The 20297-nt window shown below is 42.1% G+C and overlaps 1 protein-coding gene across 6 annotated transcripts in view; it reads right to left on the bottom strand.

Annotated features, from left to right (window-relative positions):
• The window catches only part of ARID1B (AT-rich interaction domain 1B), a 327634-nt gene that overhangs the window by 145156 nt on the left and 162181 nt on the right, over positions 1-20297 (bottom strand). The window lies entirely within an intron of this gene.

The following is a 20297-nucleotide window of genomic DNA, read 5'->3' as shown; positions in this document are numbered from 1 at the left end:
AATTGGAAACTCTGCAGCAGAGGTCTTGCTTGCAGGCTCCTGCCCTGTCTTGAGAATGGCAAAGTCTTTGAAAACTGTAGAATTCAGGGAACACAAACACTGCAGGCAAAGGTTGAGACTAGTCAGCTGCAAAATACGGCGAATGTTTGAAAGCTGGAGAAAAGCAAGCTGCTGGGTCATCTAGTGCTGCTCCAAATCAAACTCCTTGCTGGCTGCCACGCACCACACAGCTCTAGGGGCTGATAGGCACTAACCCGAAACAACAGGCAAGAGACGCAGAAAAGCAGGCACACTGATTTTTCATTAGGCTCCTTACAAATACTTCACACTTCAGCACCTTTCACATGAGAATCTCAGTGCTTTTATGCATTTTAATTAATTAAGCTTCCCAGTACACCAGTGAAGTAGGAAATGTCATCATCTCAATATACAGATGGAAGAGTGATGCAGAAAGAGGTTAAATAATTTCTTAGTAGTCATGTGCCAAGCCAGGGACACGCTCAGCAAAAGAATCCCAGATTTCTACTCCCAGGCTCACAGTTTAACAACTAGGAAATTCTCTATTTCTCTGATTTACATCCTATTTAAAATGCCTACTGCTGCACTGTAATTTATACAACTAGTATAACTATAACTAATGTACCTAATCTCCAGTTTAACTTAAGAAGAGCGAAGGATTTAAAGCAAATCAAGAGGGAAAAAATATGAATGTCAAGTTTCAGCCTGAAGCACGTTATAATGCCAGAGTTATAAACCCCTGAATAAGAGGGTTTATAATGGAGAGGCTGATAAACTAACAATGATGGTAGCACTTAAATATATTTATGTCATGATCTAGTAACATATGGTATCTCTTCATCTCTAAATTAAAAAAGGGGGGAAAAAAAAGGCTAAGGAGATAAAGCATTTATAGGAACTAGGAATAAAAGAAGAAAATGAATCTGAAGTTACCCAATTGTTACCTGTCCAGCTGATTAGGAATGGCAGTAAGAGTCTACAAAATAGTATCTCATTCAATAGGAGGTAGGAAAAAAAATCCAAGTAAATAATATCAATCTAAAATGATATGTATTAGCTACTAATATTAAGCTTCTAATCCTTTAGGCACTTTATAAATATTAAACAATCAGTCCTGGTGAGACTGATAAATATCCATAATATATTTTACAGATGAAGAAACAGACAGAGGGTTAAGTGACTTGCCCAGGGCCAAAAAGAGAATGATCAGCCACTGGATTGCAAATAACAGTATGACTGCCTGTCACAATACAGTGCTCTACTCAGATGTTTGAGTGGCTTCTGAAAAAGGCCATTCCAATATCAGAAGTAGTCCAGGTAGGGTTAATGTGGTACCCAGTTAAGCTGTGAGCACTCATTTTCACTAGGCTTACTGTTTTGGTACAACATCCAGCTATCGTAACTGGACAGCCCCCAAAACTTAAACAGTCTTGTTCAAAACTTACTCCGTTTTCTCTGTCCAATATTGTGCCATATTGTCACATACCCTAGATGCTACCTCCAGGCTCATTAATGCTTACTACTCTGCTGCACTTCTCTTGTGGAGATTCATCAGCAAAACTGGAGCCTTCTTTGTGTCACTGGGTCCCTCTCTGACTCCCTCCTTGAACCCAGAAGGGCTGCTGACTCCCTGCCAGCCCCAGCCCACCCTGCCTCCCTTGCCTGATGTCCCTTCCTCTTCCTCCTCCTCCCCTTCCAGATACAGCCCAGTTGGGCTGATGGCTGCGACGAGCCTGTCCAGAGCCTCCTGCCCTCTGCCCTGGGCTCCCGCAAGGCTCCCAGCTGCAGGAGCACACGGCAGGTGGCATGAACTCCTGCATGGACTCACATGGATCAGGCAGAGCATCCTCTGTTTGGGCTCCAAGCTCTGCCTCACCTGCAGAGGCCACCTCACCACGCAGGGACCTTCGCTGCAGAGCACGGTGGTATTGCCAACACAATGGCTTGTGCTAATTAAGCTCCCGCTCAGGGCCAAGAGACTGCCAGTGACTGCCATAGTTTCAAAACACATGAATTAACACAGCACAATGACCAGCACGTTGGCAAAAGTCAATCCTCCTCCTTTTCACTGCAAAACTGAGAAGAGGAACAAACTGTGACATCAAAGAGTATAGCAGAAGTTTACGCTGATGTATTGTAACTTACTGTTAGTCTCTTTTACATATAAAAATATCTTCTTCTATGCTCAGAAACTTAAGGCTTGCAGAAACAATAAAACCGTTCAGAGTGCAGTTACTGGTGTAGATAATAATTCTAATAAAAATGCTATTGAACAGGTCTAATAATGCCAATTCTGTTTTTCCAAGAGTGATCACACCACTTCTGTGATGAATACTCGTCCCCACTTTGCAGATGATGCAATAAAACATCCTCCGTTTTCTTTGTTACTACTGTGTTTATCAGTGTACTAGTGTGTTAGGCCATTCTCTGTATAAAAGGCAGTTAAGATCAGTAAGAGACAAGTAGCTGCTGACACCGTAAGATACACAATATGAAGTACTGAAACAAGATGTGGAACAAGGTGAGGTTCTCCTCATGCTGAGTTTCAAAAAATAAAACAAAACCAAGCTTAAATGCATTACAACCTAGGCTGAGCGGACCCCCCTCTAGTGGGAATGAAAGTGTACTTCAATCAGCACCCATGTATTAGGCAAGCACCACATTTCTCTTCATCATCTTTAAAACATATCATTTCCATTCTAATAAACAAAAAAATCAGCAAAAGATTCATTATCGCTTCAAGACAATCAGACATTAATTAAGAACTCCTCATTATATACTTATTTGTGGCACTTACACATTTCCTATTTCAGTTGTCTGTTCTGACTGTATATATGTAAATATATTATATTGGGCAGGAGGGTGGTGAAAAAATCACTTCATTATTAAAAAAAAGTCGACTTGGTTCTCAAGTGCTGTTGATTTTGTGTCTGTCTATCTGTAGCAAGATACAGTAGCTCTGCCCTGGGCACTGCTCCGAATCTTTGCTGAATGCCCCTCTCCATCTCCACTTCAGCCCACTTCCCACAGTACAGTGTTGTAGCTGAATGGGGCTGTTTGCCCTGTTTTTTGTTTCTATGTAAAAGCAACTTTTAATCACTGTTCATTGGTGGTTTTTCCAGTTTATCTAAAGAATCAAAAAGTGCTTCTGCTTCTAATAAACAAACCCAAACCACACTACAGTATCTTGGGCTAGAAAGCTACTGTAAGTGGTAAGGAGTAAACGATGAAGTAGTATTCTAGAGAGAGTGTGTATTAACCACACACTGCACATCTGTTACAGGAGACGCAAATCCCACGGCTGGAGCAAGTCTGTCCTGCAGGGGCAGCACCAAGAAAACCTGTGGGCTCCCCAGTCATTTTAACCTACCTGTCAAAAAGACAATGGGTTGAATCATAGAATGGTTTGGGTTGGAAAGCACCTTAAACATCATCCAGTCCAATCCCCCTGCCATGGGCAGGGACATCTTCCACTAGATCAGGTTGTTCAAAACCCAATCCAGCCTGACCTTGAACACTCCCAGGGATGGGGGATCTACAGCTTCTCTGGGCAGCCTGTTCCAGGGTCTCACCACTCTCATGGTGAAGAATTATTATCCCATTCAATCACTCCTTGTTTAAAGAGATACCCTGACAGCTCAGATTATAAAATACTTAAACACAGATCAAAACCTTAACGAGTAATGCTGAACAATACCTTTTTGGAACAGAGTTGTACAACCTAGTGATCAGAGGAGACAAGGAACTCTGATAATTTGGTCTTCTCCAAAGCCATACTTGGCACGGATCTGGTCCTCAGCTCAGTCCAGCTCCTTGTTGTCTCATCAAGACTTTGTTTGAGATAGGATTAGCTGGAACTGAGCAAGCGCCACGGGAAGTGGAATACCGTTAACAAGAGAAATTACAGCTGCGCTTAGTACCCAGACTGTTATCCAAACAACAGAATATGAGGCAGTAAGTACGCAAGGACAAAATAATTAACTCAAAAAAGACACAGGTCACAGAACCACTCTCTATCTTTTTTTGGGGGAAATCTGAAAACAAGCGCTAAAAATAATTTCTGATGCATGTGGATTTCCATATAACATCCTGTTAAAATTAATGCTGAAAAGGATCGTCAATCTATGTTTAAATACCCAGGCAAAAACTCCCAATACAACACACACTTAACGCTGCTCTCAGACGGGGGTCGGAGCTCCTCAGAGTTCATCTAATAGAGCCGCTCTTTGCAGCTGGCAGGTGAGGGGGTGACAGCTACTCTGGCAGGGAACGCAGTAGCCTGGAGCAGCTCTGATCCAGACAAAATATTCTGCGCAGGCACTTACGGTTTCCATGGGTCACACACGAGAATTTGCCCAGCTGGCTGCAAATTTTATAGGCTTTCTATTGTCATTTATTTGACATTATTATTCTAGGAAAATTACAGCACGGGGCTTCTCTGATACCTAGAGGGTTTTTGCCAACTGCCTGCTTGCTAAAAAGGCATGCCTCTGGCACTTTTAAAATATGCTCAAAACAAAATAAATGTATATGTTAATACTTGCATTTTGCAGTACTTTGGTTTTCTCTGTTCGGTAAAGATCAATCAGATCAAAAATTACTCTCTTCCCTGTGATAACAAAATCCCAAAAGAATGATGAAATACAGGTGCTTCAGTGAATTACTGTCAAATTACCTCTCACTGTTGGGGTGCACTTGCTCAATCATGGTAAGATAAACTGCATCACACCGCCCAATTCATAACCAAACTTGGCTCTTGTACCCATGGTTTGTTCTGTGACTTACACAGGAACTCATGGCAGGTTGGGGGAGGCTCTGTACCCCCAACAACTTAAAAATTGGACGTGTTTGTCCTGGCGCAGAGCAATGCAAATGCAACTCCAACTGCTATTTCCGCACAACAAGCTTGCTGAGCTGTCTATAGAAAATAGCCTGGACAGCGTGAAACATGGAGGATGCTGTAGCGTTTGACACAGATATACCCTCACAAACCTTTCTAGTGCAGATCCTCAGCGTTTAAAGTTTTGCTTCAGCCCACCCAACCACACACCACCAGTTCTGAACCCATCTTTTTTAAACAAAAGTGACAAGAAGTTAATCCAGTTTTCATTTCTCAAAGTCCTTAGGAAGTTTCTTTCAAAGATGAATATAGCTATAGTCATTCATATCTTCACAAAATCCAGCCTAACTAGCTGCACTATCTCCTCCCTTTGCCTTCCTTTTAAAGTAATTGAGTATTCAGCAACTGTAAAAGATGGTTCTTCTCTTTGGAGCAGGGACAATCTAAATGACCCACACACGTTTCTGGCAATTCTTCGAGGACTTACTGAAGGCACACACAGCTTTTAATGCATGCAGTACTGTAGAAATAAACTTTGGTAACTGCAACAGCCCTCCCTTCCCTTATTGTCTGCTACCTGCCACCAGTTTTATTTTTTCATGGCAATCATGCGTGTACTTCAGGCTAGGTTTCAGGTCTGTAGCAAATGAGGACCAGGCATGTTCCCTGGGCAATCTTTGAACAAACACATCAAAGACACGCCTTTGTTATGACCCTGAATCTACGTATGGAATAAAGGCATGGCAGTCACATGGTATATATCTCGTGAATTAAGGACAGATCAGCTGAGATTTCCTCACTTGCTATACAAAGTTCGTTCAGACTACATACTCAAGGCCTTTTGGTTAAGTATTATAAATTCCATCTCCTCAAAGCCTGACCTGTGTAAAAACTGGATACAATGTGACCCAGTTCAGGACAATTATTTACTAAATCTGGCATCCACTTTTTCTTAGACTTTCCTTTTAATTTATTTTGTTTGTTCTTTGTGGTATCAGTCATTTATCTTCTAGCTCACCAGGTCTAGCAATAATAAAGATCAGTGTTCTAATTTTTGAAGCCACATTTTTTAGCTCCAAAAACACAAATTAACAAAATGATCTCTCTTTAAAGGATAGAATTGTTTCAAGAAACTATGCTGCAACTTGAATTGTTTATTAATTCTCCTCATTCTCCTTATTAGCATGTACAGACAACACAGTGGCTCAAGGACACAGCTCGCTGAGGCAGCTCTGTATTTGGTCAGCCGGTATTCAAGATAAAACACAACAATGCCTCACGTTCTTAAAAGCTGTTTAGTAGAGCAGATCTGTCCTGTTCATATTTTTAAACTGCTTCTTAAATGTCCATACTTTTGGGGAAGCTGATTTACAACGACAAAAAAAATCATGCTCATCTTCAACATTGTGCCCATCACACATTCTTGAACATGCTATTGACTAGCCTGCTGGTTTAGTTTCCCATTGCAAATATTTTGCAGAATCCTGGGATCAAGGCCAATCCCTAAGAAGCAAAAAAATTAGACTCTAGATATTAGCTAACTAAAAGCAATTGCCATCAGCCTTGTGAGACGTAATACTTACAAGAGAATTACATATATTAGATGTAACTTGGGAGAAAAAAAGTTGTGTGTTATAGGGCAAGTCCTGTAACCTCATAAAGACCGAAAGGTACAAACATTTAGGTCTGCACCAGGAAACAACCATTACAAATCTCAGATAAATTGACATTTGAGACTGTGTATATCTCTGCTCAGGGCACGCTCACTACAGGGGAACCTTTGAGACCAGTTTGTGAGCACACTCCCATCCCTTACAAATCTGCTGTAACTTATTTCTCCTCCGATACCATATGAACATCTGACCAGCAGCAGATTATTGACAGTAACATGTTCATCTGCTACTACCACGAGGAGATGAAACAGGCCAGATATATATACACACATACATATGCACGTTTTCCCTTTGCAAATACGCAAATTCTTTTGTATCTTTCTGTCATACTGTTTTTCATATATATATATGCAAAGACGTGTAACATAGTTCTTTCACACCAGAACGCTGCGTGAAACAGAGTAACTGCACTGCAAATTAGCTTTCGATATTTGTTTGACAATGTAGAGATCAAAATGACTGTTGTACTTAGACAGAAATCTCAGAGCAGTCTCTATTTAATTTCCCTTAAGAAAACAGTGGTAGATATTATAAAAACAAAATTCCAGCCTTTCATCCTCACACATTCTAATATATGGGAAAACCTGAAAAACTGCCATCATCCCACATGACATAAGCAGTAACAGTTACTGCCATCAGTGAGCCTTTTATTTAGGTACTGTGTCTGCACCTTCTCTAACCCATTTGTATTTCTCACTCTCTTATTCCAACACCACGATCTCATTTTCATTCTGCACTTCCAAAACCGGGAATCATTAAACCTCGTCTACTGAAGCCCACTGCAAAGTGTCTCTACAGCAGCCACCTCTGTGGGCGACCACACTCTCAGGGTACAGAGGGACCCTGCTATGGAAAACACCAGAAAAGGTTAAAATGTTTCTGCCCTCTACTTGCAGTGCTGAAGGTTCCCACCGCCACAGCTCAGCACCCAAGGGACCACCTGAACACCCCCAACAGCCCTTTTCAGACAAAATTCTAAATAGAATATGTCATCCACCAGCAACTAGGGGGTTGGTACCAAACATCTGCAGTGCCATAATGCTTTCAAATATTCCAGAAAGTTCCAGAAAAGCATGTTTTAAAGCTGCCCTCACCAGCAGGGAGGGTTTTTGCTGTTCAAGGCTGCAACTACAGAGTACCCTCCCTGCTCCCTCTCAATATAATTACTGCACATACCACCTGTAAAAGTGACAATAAACACAGTCCTAGCTAAAACTGCACTTCTTACCTTAACAATCTTGCCTAAAAGAAGTCAAACAATCCACAGCAAAAAACGAAGATAAGTGACCAAGAACAAAATCTTTACAGAAACAAAGCTTCAAGTTTCAACTCCACACCATTCTGTCAGCAGCCTTCTCATTTAATTGAGCCCGCATACAACCAACATCAAAGATACTAAGCTATTCTGTGCTGAAAATATTGGAAGTATGTTAGGAAGAGGTGGCAAACAGAAAGGATCTGTCAAAGGTAACAGATGTATCAAGGGCACCAAGCACTATGAAGGCGGCATTAATTATCTATGCTGAAAAAGAAAAGGTGTTTGAAAAACAGAAACTGTTTCCAAAAGATTCAACATATTCCTATTGTGTTCAGGAGAAAAAGCTTCCTGTACCTTAGACATTATTTTAGGTATGCGGGTTAAAAAGATTTTTTTTTTTAGGCAAGGCAAGCACACAATGTTGAGAGCAGCCTGTTTCAGAAACGGCTTTAACTTCAAAACCTTTACCGTGTCTCACAACCAATTCCAATCATAAATTGCATTCTTTATTCCTGCTTTTAATGGAATGGGTAACTTTCACAACATAGCTGAACCTCAAAAGTAACAGGGAAAAGAAGAACACCTTTCTGAGCACCTTTTTGTAATTTAGCATAATCTCCACAGTACTTTCAACTCCCGCCCTACAAGGATTGCTTCATTTTTCCTTTTGCTTTACCTGAAAGAAGTGGTACTTTTTGAGATTAAAACACGAATAAGCAAAAAAAGTCACACGCAGGCAAAATTTTTCACCAGAGGACCTACCCTACATACAGCTCATGTTCTTTTTTTTTCTAGACTGTATATGGTTCTACTTGTTCACAACGTAGTTCTGAGCCAGGAGAAGAAACCAATTCTTCATTATACCTATGCTCCTCCTCTTCACCTGCCCTCACAGGACTGGTGAGTTGGGACTTTCTGAAGCATGATTTTGAGAAAAGTGGTTAACACAAGAACAACCCTCTTCATTTCCAACAGAAAAAAAGGGGAAAAAAAAAAGGAACATATCAGAAAGGAGATGTGCAACAATTAAAAGCACGGAAAGCCTCCACCTTCATTAAAAAAAAAAAAAAAAAGACTGAAGCATATTTCTCTGAAGATAATTAAAACATACTAAACACATGTCTGATATTGCACACTCAGTTAAATTAATATAGTTGCCATAGGAGTGTGATATGATGGACATGGACAACAGAACCACGGTGGTCTATGCAACAGTAAATTACATGGGGAAATGGTCCAGGCAATTGCCGGCAGGGATGTAGCAGGCTCTCAGAACCTGGTCCCCACTTTCTCAACTAGACAGAAGGTTCTTTCTGACACCCTCTTCTACCGTATCAGCACTATGCAAATACAGAGGGTGGTTAATACTGGCAACGTCTGGGTAATTCACTTGGGCATCAACTGGGCATCGTCATTTCCAGAGCACAGATTTGGAAGGGATGGTTTCCACAACAAAGTATCAACAATCCTGCCAAATAGTCAAGTAGAAGGAATCCCCTGGGTAATGTTCTGTATTTCATACTGTATCTTGAAAAGGTAAATCTGTGGCACAAGACTCAGTTGAACTGAATTATTTTTGCTAATGACCTGAATTTTTCTCTTGAATTATTTTAGGCTGTGTCCCCATTGCCTCCCCACGAGGCACAAAGATTGATAAATACTCTGTGTTAAGTGCTTTAAAAATTATTTGGATGTCACAGCTAGCCAGTTTTTGACCCTTCCGGTATGAGGATTTAAGAGTTTACTGGGAAAGAACAAGTGCTTCAGTCAGTGCCATAACTCCTCCACACTCTTCCAGCTCACAAGAGCAACACAATTCCTCAGAACTGAAGGAAAAACCGCCTCTCAAATCCAGTCCAGCTTTACATCCAACCTTTCAATGGGCCAGCCAAAAATACAAACTCTCCTAGGAGAGTCACTTCAGTCCTTAGTAGGGTGCATAATAATAAAAGCCTCGATAAACTGACAAAGTTTTTGTGTTTTGTTTCTTTTTCATTCTACTCCGAGTTCTCTAATAGAGAAAAATGAACACAAGCCCTGAAAACATCCTCCTCCAAAAACACACATTGCGTGATTCAGATGAACAAAGTCCGAATCTGCATACAGGAATCAAACGGTCAGGTCTCCTCAAACACTTGAACTACTTACACAAACTGGTACTTTTTTCCACCAAAGCAAGTGCACAATGTAAAATTTTGCAGAACACTTCAGCATTTCACTGTTTTGCTATATCCATAAACAACGATTTAACTGCAAATTCTTCTCCAAGTTACTTCAAGCAAATAGCAGCTCACTTATAAAAGCCTGATTAATTGCAGAATCTTGGCTTCAGAATTTGGTTACATGTTAGAATATTAAAAACTCTGAAGTCCATAAACAATGACTATAAAACCGTTTATAGCATTTTTAGTATTTTGTTTGAATACTGCGCAATACGAACTACAAATGCACTTTCCCCTGCCACCCCCTTGTTCCCCCTTATTTGTTTGCTGCCGTTTCTTCATGCGAACAGAACAACACTCAGGGTGAGAGGAGGGAGAGAGGATGTGGCAGGCTATTGACACGCCACCTCCTCGCAAACTCTGATTCTTCATTGTGCTTTATGTGCCTGCTCTGTGAGTTTTATTCTGGGTCTACAAGGGTGCTTCTGGATAATTGCAGGATACAAGCCAGCATTTTTTTCCAGCCTGTCTCAATTTCAAAGTAAGCCCCCCATTCATGCTTTTATTATAATATTATTCAAAGTAAAACAGCAAAACAAATCAATTGCTAACAGCCACGCGCAATTTTCTAAACTTAGCATTTCTGCACAACGGTGTGCATGTAAGGTAATATTCAGTGCAGCAGTACATGCTCAGGCACAAGAACCTTGTATAAATCCTCAACTTCAATGACCGTTTTTGTAAAGATTTATTTTTTATGCACATATGTATTGCACAGGTCAGCCTAAAAGAGGATACAGCAAATACGCAAGCAAAGATTTTTCTTGCAACTTTTCCTGAAGAACTAAATGCCAGCACACACCCTGCTTTCCAATTACAGTATCCACACCAATTAGAACAGTAAACTGGCAACCCTGGAAACTGCTTTTTATATTCACTTTAAGCTCATTTTACTCAGAATGTAAAGAAAGACTTGAACTACAATCTCAAAGGTGAAAGGCAAAAGTTTTAATTTCTGGACTATGCAGCCCTGGCAGGTCTTTTCAACACTTTATGTTTGGTGGAGTCCATTTTGTTTCTGTATATATTCCTACTAAGCTTCCCCTTTTCCCTTAAAACAAATAATATATCACTGTATTTATAAGGAAGGCAGTCATGGACAGGTTTTGCTGCAGCCCATTTGTTATGTCTGAGTTTACAAACAGCTGTCCCAGGCATCTCCACTGGATACAATTTTAGTCTAGACAGGGGAAATCCAAGCTACTGCTGCCCAAACAGCATAAACACAGGAAGATTTTCAATCAATCACTTCATTAATAGGAACACGTCTAATAATACACGGGGAGGGTGTTTTGGAAGAAAGCCTATTTCAGAGCCTGAAACAGTATAATTGCATGGTATTGTTCTTGTGCTAGGCAGGGCTATGGAACAACACTCTCACAAACCAGATTTTGGTGCCATGGTAGATTTCAATAAAATGAGCCTTGTTTCTCCAACACAAGTGGCTTTCAAGACCACTGACAACTTTGAATTAAATGGTAAAAAGACTAAACAAGACTTGCACAGCACTGGCATTCATCTCCGCTTTGATACAATCAGGTCAGTCCCCCACACAAATATATTTCTAGCACGACCATTATTTCTGGCTTTCTTCAAGTTGTTTTACCTGAGAAGTAGCATTAAATACAGCAGTTACTATCATACGAATTACTTTCTTCTGTTCTCCTCTGTGTCACCATGTTGTCTGTCCCTCAACATGTAAATATCTAGAAATAAACTCCTCCTAATGCAGTTATTTCTTTGTTGCTATGTTTTTAGAGAAGAGCACTGCGTCCTCCCTTCTTATGTTTGGAGCATCCACACACTTAATTCCAAAAATAATTCAAAAAATAAAATAAAAAAGAAGAACATTGCAAAGCTTTCCACCTCCACCCCCCACAGTGGAGGAAGGAGAAGCAGCTTTTCTTCGGTGCTTATGATATTGTTTTGTTCCTGAGCAGTAGCTGTCCCTTCCACAGGCTCAGTTTACGATCATGATCTCAGAACAACTTTTACCAGTGGGTGTCAGTGTAACAGTGTAATGATATAATGGGGGGAGGACAGGGAGAAAACATATGAAAAAAACAAAGATTAAGTTTCTTTACATGCTACATTTATAGAAAAAAAAAAAAAAAGAGGAGAAACTGTTTCCTTTCAGAGCCTATTTCACTGCTGATCTATTATACAAAAATTCTCTAACTTTGCATGTGTCTGTGTTAACATGCCCAAAGTAATTAATTTCAATTTTTGTTTTCCAGGCCTATGTATGTTCTGTGTGCATACACACACGCACACACTGTAAGCATTTGGAATAGAAACCTTTTCCATCGTCTTGACGAAGTGAGACTGTCTCTTTAATTGAAATTTCACAGTGAACAGTTAAGAGGCTCTGTGGACCCCAACTTATTAACCTGTGCCAATTTAACTAGTATTACTCAAGAGGTTCAAAAACCTAAAAATAGGTGTTAATCTGTGCAGACTGACAGCAGCTAATCAGTACCTGCCCTGTCACAACTTCTGTCCCTCCTACTCACTGGAGGGAGGAGGGGAAGTACAGCACATGGGGAGGGCAAGAAAAGGAGAGCTCTGGGCTTTTTTTAAAAAAAGTGTATTCGGTAGAGCTCAATTTGAAAACTTGTTCCCCTACCAGCAAGCGATGGCTTCCTGAAATCAAGAACTACTTGAACCAAATCCTTCTGTCAAAATGATAAAACCCTTCATTCTTACTAACCATAAAAATAAACAAGCTTTAAAAACCACTGGCCCTAGTTTCAAGTCTAATTAAATGCATAACGTGCATTTGAAGTTTTAAACATGCAACTTTTGTCTTTTGAAATGTTGTTACATTTATAACCTGGTTCAGAGAGACTTTCTCCACCAAAGCAACAAAGGTATGCATGGCTGTTTACGCAGGTACCGATTCTTCCCTTGCCCAGCTCCCTGCACTAACCCGGTCCCTGTGCATTGGCGACAACCCCAGCAGTTACGTGCTCACATACCCAGCTGCCTTTTATTAATATAAACAGAATGATCTGCTGAGTGAAGACCAACCCAAGTTGCAGATTACGGACTACCGGCTGCCGCAGCTGCAGGCACAACCGTAGCTCTGCCCTTAAAACCATACTCTGGAAAAGTGGATTAAAAAAAAAAAAAAAAAGGAAAGAAAAAAAAAGTGTCAGTTGGGCCAGCTCACAACTAAACTGTCAAAAAAAAGCACTGAACTAGGTTATGTCTTTCTGTATATAACTCGTGCTGACCGGGCTACGCCGGATTTTGTTAAAGCGAAGAAATATCTTCCCGAGTAAACCATTAAGCCATCACGGTCAGATTTGCAGGAAGTACCAAAATAACGTAAAACAATTCTGTAAAGCCATTGTTAAGAGAAGGAAGTAAACAACAGTGGGTTAAAGAGGGGGAAGGGGGGGCGCTTTGCGAGTCTCTTTCGTGCGTGGCTAGAAGAAAAAAAAAAAAAGCGGCGAAAGGCCCCGCTCGGGCTCCCGTTCCCGCACCGGGAACAAATGGCCGCGGCCCCGGCTCCGCCGCCCCGCGCCCGCAGCTGCGCCCGCGCCCCGCCGCGCGCCAATGGCGGCCGGCCCGCCCGCCCCTCCCCCGCCGCCGCGCGACCAGACCTGTTTTTGTCTGCCTCAGTCAGCGGCGCTCCCGCCCGGCTTCCTCCCCACACACACCCCCCCGGCCTTATTTTCCATCCCTGCTCAACCATCAGCCACTCGCTTTAATTACGCAGAACGAGTTGCAACTCATCGAGGCTGAAAGTTATATTGAAAAAGAGCGAGCGAGTGTGGGGAAAGAGGACGGGAGGAAAGAGGGAGATGGAAATGGGAGAAAAAAAGCAGTCGAGGGTGGAGTTAAAGCCGGGGAGGGCATGATAAACAACGCTCCTTCCTTACAGTAAATTTTAATGCAACTCTTTTATTTTAAGCTTTCTCCAAGGTCAGCAGAAACTCCCCTCTCCATGTTTCTCCTGCTCTGCCAAGGCTCCTCAGAAAAAGATCAGTATCTTTGGTGCCTATCCTTTTAAAACACCCCCTAAAAAAAAAAAAAAGGGGGGGGGAAGAGAAGCCCCGAGGGCCCAGCAGACCCCCGGGCTCCCACCTGCGCCCAGCCCCGCAGGCAGGGCGAGGCAGGCCGCTGAGGAGCGGGCCCCTCTCCGCGAGTTCCCAAGTTTCCGTATTTAGGCCGCCTCCAAGTTTCGCTGCTCTTTAAGCCACTCTGAGGAATTGAACAAGGGCCACTAAAAGCCCGAGAGGGGAGGGCGGCCTTGGGGAAGGAGAAGCCGCCTGCCATTTGCCTGGGCCCCGGCGGGGCGGGTGTCTGCCCTCAGCACGCAATCCTCCTCAGCGTTTATGTGCATTTACAAAGGCACATCTGTGCGTGTTGGAGGGCCAGCCTGACGTGTTTGCTGCTCGCAGCAGCTGCGGTTTCTGAGGAAACAAGGCTGATTTTCTAGTCAGGCTGGAAGGGCTTTTTTTGTCCCCCCCCCTACCCGTTCCAAGCGCCTACGTGCGGGGGAGGGGGAGAGGGAACGGCGGGGGGAGGAGAGGCGGCGCCGCAGCGGAGCCTTGGGAGGCGGCGGGGGAGGGGCGGGCCGCGCCGCGCGGGGCCTGCCGGGAATCGGCTGGGGCCGCTTTCCGAGGGCGGCTCTCGGTGTCGCAATCCCGCTCGTTGGTTTGGTGGGGTGTTTTTATTTTTTTCTTTTTTACTTCAACGTTTGTAGCCGACTGTTGCGCGAGGCCTCAGAACTGTCAAGGGCTGTCTCGCACCGTTTGCCAAAAGTCCCTTTAATCCTGCCAATTTGGGAGAAAAAAAATTGAAAAAGCCCCGCTTAACTAAGTCCTCGCACTTTGGGGTCCTGCGGGGCGGATTTCCACGGTTTCCCCTTCGCGGGCGTCCCCTTCTGCTTCCCCAGCGCTTCTCGAAAGGCAAACGGTTAATTCGAGCCGCTCCAATTATTTAAATAGGCGGCAGATTTCCAAAGCGATAACATTTTGCAGGGGATGAGCACATCTGAGCAGGGGGGTTGTCCTTCCCCTCTCTCCCTCGCATTTTCCCCAGTCTTCCCCCCCCCCCCCCCTTTTTTTTTTTAAAAAAAAAAAACACCTCGGCCCTGGCAACCAATAAAAACAGATAAAATTCCCGTCCCGATGAATGATTAACTCCGGCGCTGACACGCCGGCCGGGCGGCGGGGGAGGACAGCGGGGGGGTGCGGCCAGCGAGGGGCCCGCGCGGGGAGGGGCTCGCGCCGCAGCAAACCGCCGCCCCCCTCAGCAACCGCCGCCGTGTCTGCCCCCCCCCGCCGCCCTCCCGAGGGGGCCTTCGACACCCGATTCTGTAAGGGCTGCGCTACCTGCGTAGTGAAAAGAGACGGAAATTAATTAAAACTTAAAGGCCGGAGAGCGAACCCGGGGCCAACAAGGACACGCCAGGCGAGATCAAATGTTCCAAGTTAAAAACGAGCGTAGCGCTTCGGCTCCCCTGTTCTACCCGCTCCCAATAAAACCCTCTAATAACGAAAACTGAAGATTAGGGGGGAGGGCAGAGACTACTGCTGTTCCGACAACGACGGGAAGAAGAAAAAAAAAACAGATAAAATACAAATGGAAAGACTTGTGCTAAGTTCGGTAAAGTACTAATTGACTGTAATAGGCAAAGGTGGAAGATAAAAGAAACATTTGTGCTCTTTGTTCTGATACTAAAAGTGTCAGATAAAATCCCTTGTAGCTGTTTATTTTTAAAATGTCCAAACATTTTCCTGTGCACACAGCATAACAAATTAATTTCACTGATGTTTAGCACTTGAGATCACTGTAGACAAGCAAGGAATTGATTCCGAGATATGAAAGCTAATGTTACAAATTTTTCAAACTTGGTTGCCTGCTGTTAGGGTACCTATGTTCATATTTAGTCACTGAAATAATTGGCCTAATTTTCAGAAATGATAAGCACTCACATTTTCAATTAATTTCACATCTCTGAAAATGAGGCCATTACGTATTTAAATTTGACCTAGGTTTGAAAATTTTGGTTGAATCTCCGAAACAGAAAAAAATTCTCTTAAAGTGAATTACAACCAAATACTGGCATACTTACTTAACATCAAATATGGAGAGACTAGAAAGGGAATATGTGTTTATTTGGCAGTGGTATCTAGTGCTACAGAAGCTACATGACAATTGCATTAAAAATATTCAAAGCTCTATTTGAATCTGATACTTAGACTGGTTCCAGTTATTGCCGTGGAAAAAAAAATAATATAAACACCTTTCACCTCAACAGAAAACAAAGCCCACACTTACAAATTGTCAAGGCTGAACCGACACATTTGGCCATATTAATCAAACTTAACACACATTTTCCCACATGGGAACTTAATTAAAAAAAAATCACCTCTGCTTTAAATAGGAGAAAAAGGCAAACTGAGGACTGCATGTGCATGTATACCTCACTGAATGTAATTTAACTGTTATTTCTAACTGTACAAAGGCTGTTTTTCCCACAATTTGAAATGAACTTTTCTGTAGGTCTGAGCAATGCACAGGGGTGGCTCTAAAGAGTAGTATTAGAAATTGGGGGGGGGGGCGAGGGGAAGGCAGTAAGATTATTGAGAAATACCAAAATAATCATGTTTCTTGCCTTCTGCCAGAACTGCAGTCAATTTTACCAAGCCAAAGCACTCAGAAATCCTATGTTTTGGCTCAGAAAAAGGAAATTAAAAACTTTACAAAACATCAGACTTTTAGGAGACAACTTTGGATTCTTTTTATGCATCTTCTAGTTTGTGAACATGAAGTAGGTACTTACGATCATTATGCTCACATCCCTCCCCCTCCATTTTACAAGAGCTAAAAAATGCCCCCCTACAAGCACTGGAATGTAGAGGCTGAACGGTTTTGTTGTTGTTGTGTGTGGTTGATTTTATTTTTTTTTTAATACAACAAATGATACTCCAGTCTCTGTTCCATCCTCATCTCTTCCCCTCCACCCTGCAATGCAAACCGTGAAGCAAACTCCCAGTCAGATTGCCCTGGGAGCGGGGAGCCAGCCTTCTGCCTTAGCCTCACCCCCATCCAGGGCAGCAGCAACAATCGCTCCTTCTGCCGTGTTCCTCAAAAAAAGGTCAACCCAGTACCCTGCTGTAATCATTAGGTAATATCTTTAGCTTGATCCAGGTCCTTCATGCAGGGAAAAATCAACTGCAGTGGCTTTAAAAGTACTAGAGCTCCTTGCTGCTAACAGGCCTCCTAGGCACACAGATTGCAGGAAACAATTTACGGTTTTCTTCCAGGAATCCTGCCTCAGCCCTATTGCAGTTGGGGAACGCAGCAAGCAAGGAGGACTTGTGCACTGCCTTCAGGATGGCCAGCGCAAGGAGAAATTTCTAGCCACAGTCGTGTGGTTCTCAAATGATTTAACTAAGTTGAAATCCTCAGAGGAACCTAAGGGTTACCTTGACCTGCTAAATTGTTTGAAAAACCTAAATTATCTCATCCTCATCATATTACCTCATGGTAGTTAACTTGCTAAGAATGCTGCTCTTTGATGACAAGCCATTAAAGGCACAGTGCAGAATCTCACCCACTGTTCTTGCTTTCCCCATAACAGCTTTGGGAAGCCCTGTAGGAATGATGACCTGTCAATTTATATGCCTCTGCAGGCTGAGACAATTTCAAGTAACCGTCAGTATTGAGGGCCAGGGGAAGAAAAAAAAAAAAAGCTTCAGGAACTGAAAGATATGGAGGAAGAAGTATCTAGTAAGCTGCTCTGATGTATGGGGGAAAGCACAAATGAATGGGCACACTCTTTTCAAAGAGAACACCGACACTTTTTCAGTACTTTAATATGGACAAGTTCATGTACAATGACTTGTAAGCAGCAGATGAGACCTTAAATAAGGAAGATGATACTTTTTTCAGTCTTGTACTATGTGGCAGTAACAACAGCAACTGTTCACATATAGAAAGCAAATGGTCTGTTTATACTTGAAAAAAACAATCTAATATGTACAGCCTTTTCAAATGAAAACACTAATGCTTGTACGTATGATTTTCTGGGACTGCCAACAAGACCATTAGGAGATAAAAAGCATAAAAACCAAATGCAATCTCTTTCAGTGTCTGTTAAACAGAAAGTGACCCCAATTCCATGAAAATAAGCTTTCCAAAACTCTAGAAAAGCAAGAAAATTCCCTTGCTGGTAACTAAATCTCTATTTCCAAATCTTCCAAAATCCAATGGCAACATTAAATAGACACACACACAATCACAAAGCTCTGAAAAATGCTTTTAGAAAGTTCTAAGACAGCCTATACTGCCTCATAGGAATTATTCACATCTCTTTTCCATGCCATGGAACTAACACTTGAAAGGGAAAATAAGGTATAGATGCATAAATATTTGACATACTGGTTCAATCCTCTTAAAACTTAAGAAAATACAGAACATGTGAAAGGAGCCAACCCAGACAAACGCCTACATGATTAGATGAGTGCTGCCTTCCATTCCCTTCCTTTTACCCCTAAATGAAATTGTCATTAGCAGAGTGTCAGTCCCAATATCATCAACTTAATAAAACAAGATTGAAGCGGGAGACGAAGCCAGTTAATGCAGTCCTCCAAATGCAACCCATATCAGAAGAAAACTGTTTGAAAGGCATGGTGCTGCTTCTAGTGGAGCCACTAACAGACTGGACAACGGTTCTTGAGGAAAAAAAAAAAAGCCAAGATACTCATTTCACCATACAGAACATTGAAAGCCTACATCCAGTAACAGTACAGGTAAAGAAGAAACATGAGAACAATACAAAAATGGGTTATTTACTATTCAGTTCAAGTATTTAAAAACTGTTCAGTAATGAATGATCAGCAGACAAGCAGTAGCTTTTTTACACAGGTACAAGCTTGGGCTCTTAAGACACTAACATTGAGATGAATTGCCACCACTCCTGGATATTTCTCTCCCTGCCACCGTCTGAAGGACTGTCATCACCGCTGTCCACATGTGGGTGGGAAACACCCCCAAAACAAAATCAACATACTTGCTGATGCATTGTATGCAAGGAAAATCCTTATATAGTCCACACACACTCCTAACAAGGCTTCTCTGCAGGGAAACCTATTCTAGCTGATGTGGGCAAAAGTAAAAATTCATCATCATTGGATGAAGTTGAGTCTTCTTCAGGGACTGGAATTGTTTCAGTACTGTACAAAAGCCAGGCACCCAAATCAATATGAGGAAAGCCAAAGAAGTTTCAGCATAGCCATTCAACAACCTATTGAAGTTCTCCTCTTTTACCATGCATCAAGAGATTTACAAACAGAGCTCTCCACATGCTCCATAGCACAATGGGACCAATTTCTGAAACAAGAAACCTGTAACAAAGCTAATTTATTCCACCAGAATGAAATATCCTTCATATTAGGTTCCCCGCAACCTTTCATAAACATGTTTTTTATGTGAAAATGTTCAAGAATAAAATTCTTCAATAATTGTTTTTAACTGTATTTTACAGTTACAGGTAACTGTTCTTGTATAAATATTGTCTATGTGTACGTTTTCATTTGGAGTGAAACCATAAGTAAGCAGGGAAAGCCTAAAAAAATTATTTTCTCAGCCATATCTGTGGAGGGAGACAAACATTACCTCCTCCACGTTCCCAGCATACAGCTATGAAATCAATGGCGTGTGCTCCTCACCTTCAGTTCCTAACTAAGAAATTTTTTTCTAAGGGACTACAAGCAGAAGGATAACAAGATAGTTTATGAAAATGTAGAATAACAACATACCTTATGAGGCAGAATGTCAATGAGTAAATAACCGTTCCATCTCCTTTAAATGCCTCTCCATGTGACCTCCAAATTGTACTTCCCACAAAGTATCATTTACCTAAAGGAGGGTTCCAGAGTCTGTGGGAGATTGAAGCTCTGCTCTCCCAAAACCAGAATCAATCAGCCAGGCTCCAAGAGCGTGCAAAGCTTGGTAAACATATTTTTAAAAACCCTCTAGGTAATATGTTGGAAAAAACTTGAGAGAAAATCTGCTGGCATTGCCTGAGCTATGGTGGAGCATGCCCAGGTCATCACATGCCTTCCACTTTCCTAACTTGCACTTCCTAACTTCCACTTTCCTTCACAGCATCATTGTGACAATCTCTGTGTTGCAAGCACCAGGCACTAAGAGTTTCTAGTCACAGATCCAGAAAGCTGAGGGAATCCCCTGGATATTCTTTTTCTTCTTGTCTTGATCACAAAACATGTAAGACACACAAGGAAACCTCAAGCCCTCAAAGCAGA

The sequence above is a fragment of the Patagioenas fasciata genome, chromosome 3 (assembly GCF_037038585.1).
Source record: "Patagioenas fasciata isolate bPatFas1 chromosome 3, bPatFas1.hap1, whole genome shotgun sequence".
NCBI classification, from domain to species: Eukaryota; Metazoa; Chordata; class Aves; order Columbiformes; family Columbidae; genus Patagioenas; species Patagioenas fasciata.
Note: the sequence above shows the minus strand (reverse complement) of the source record. Positions and strands in the feature narration are given on the sequence as shown.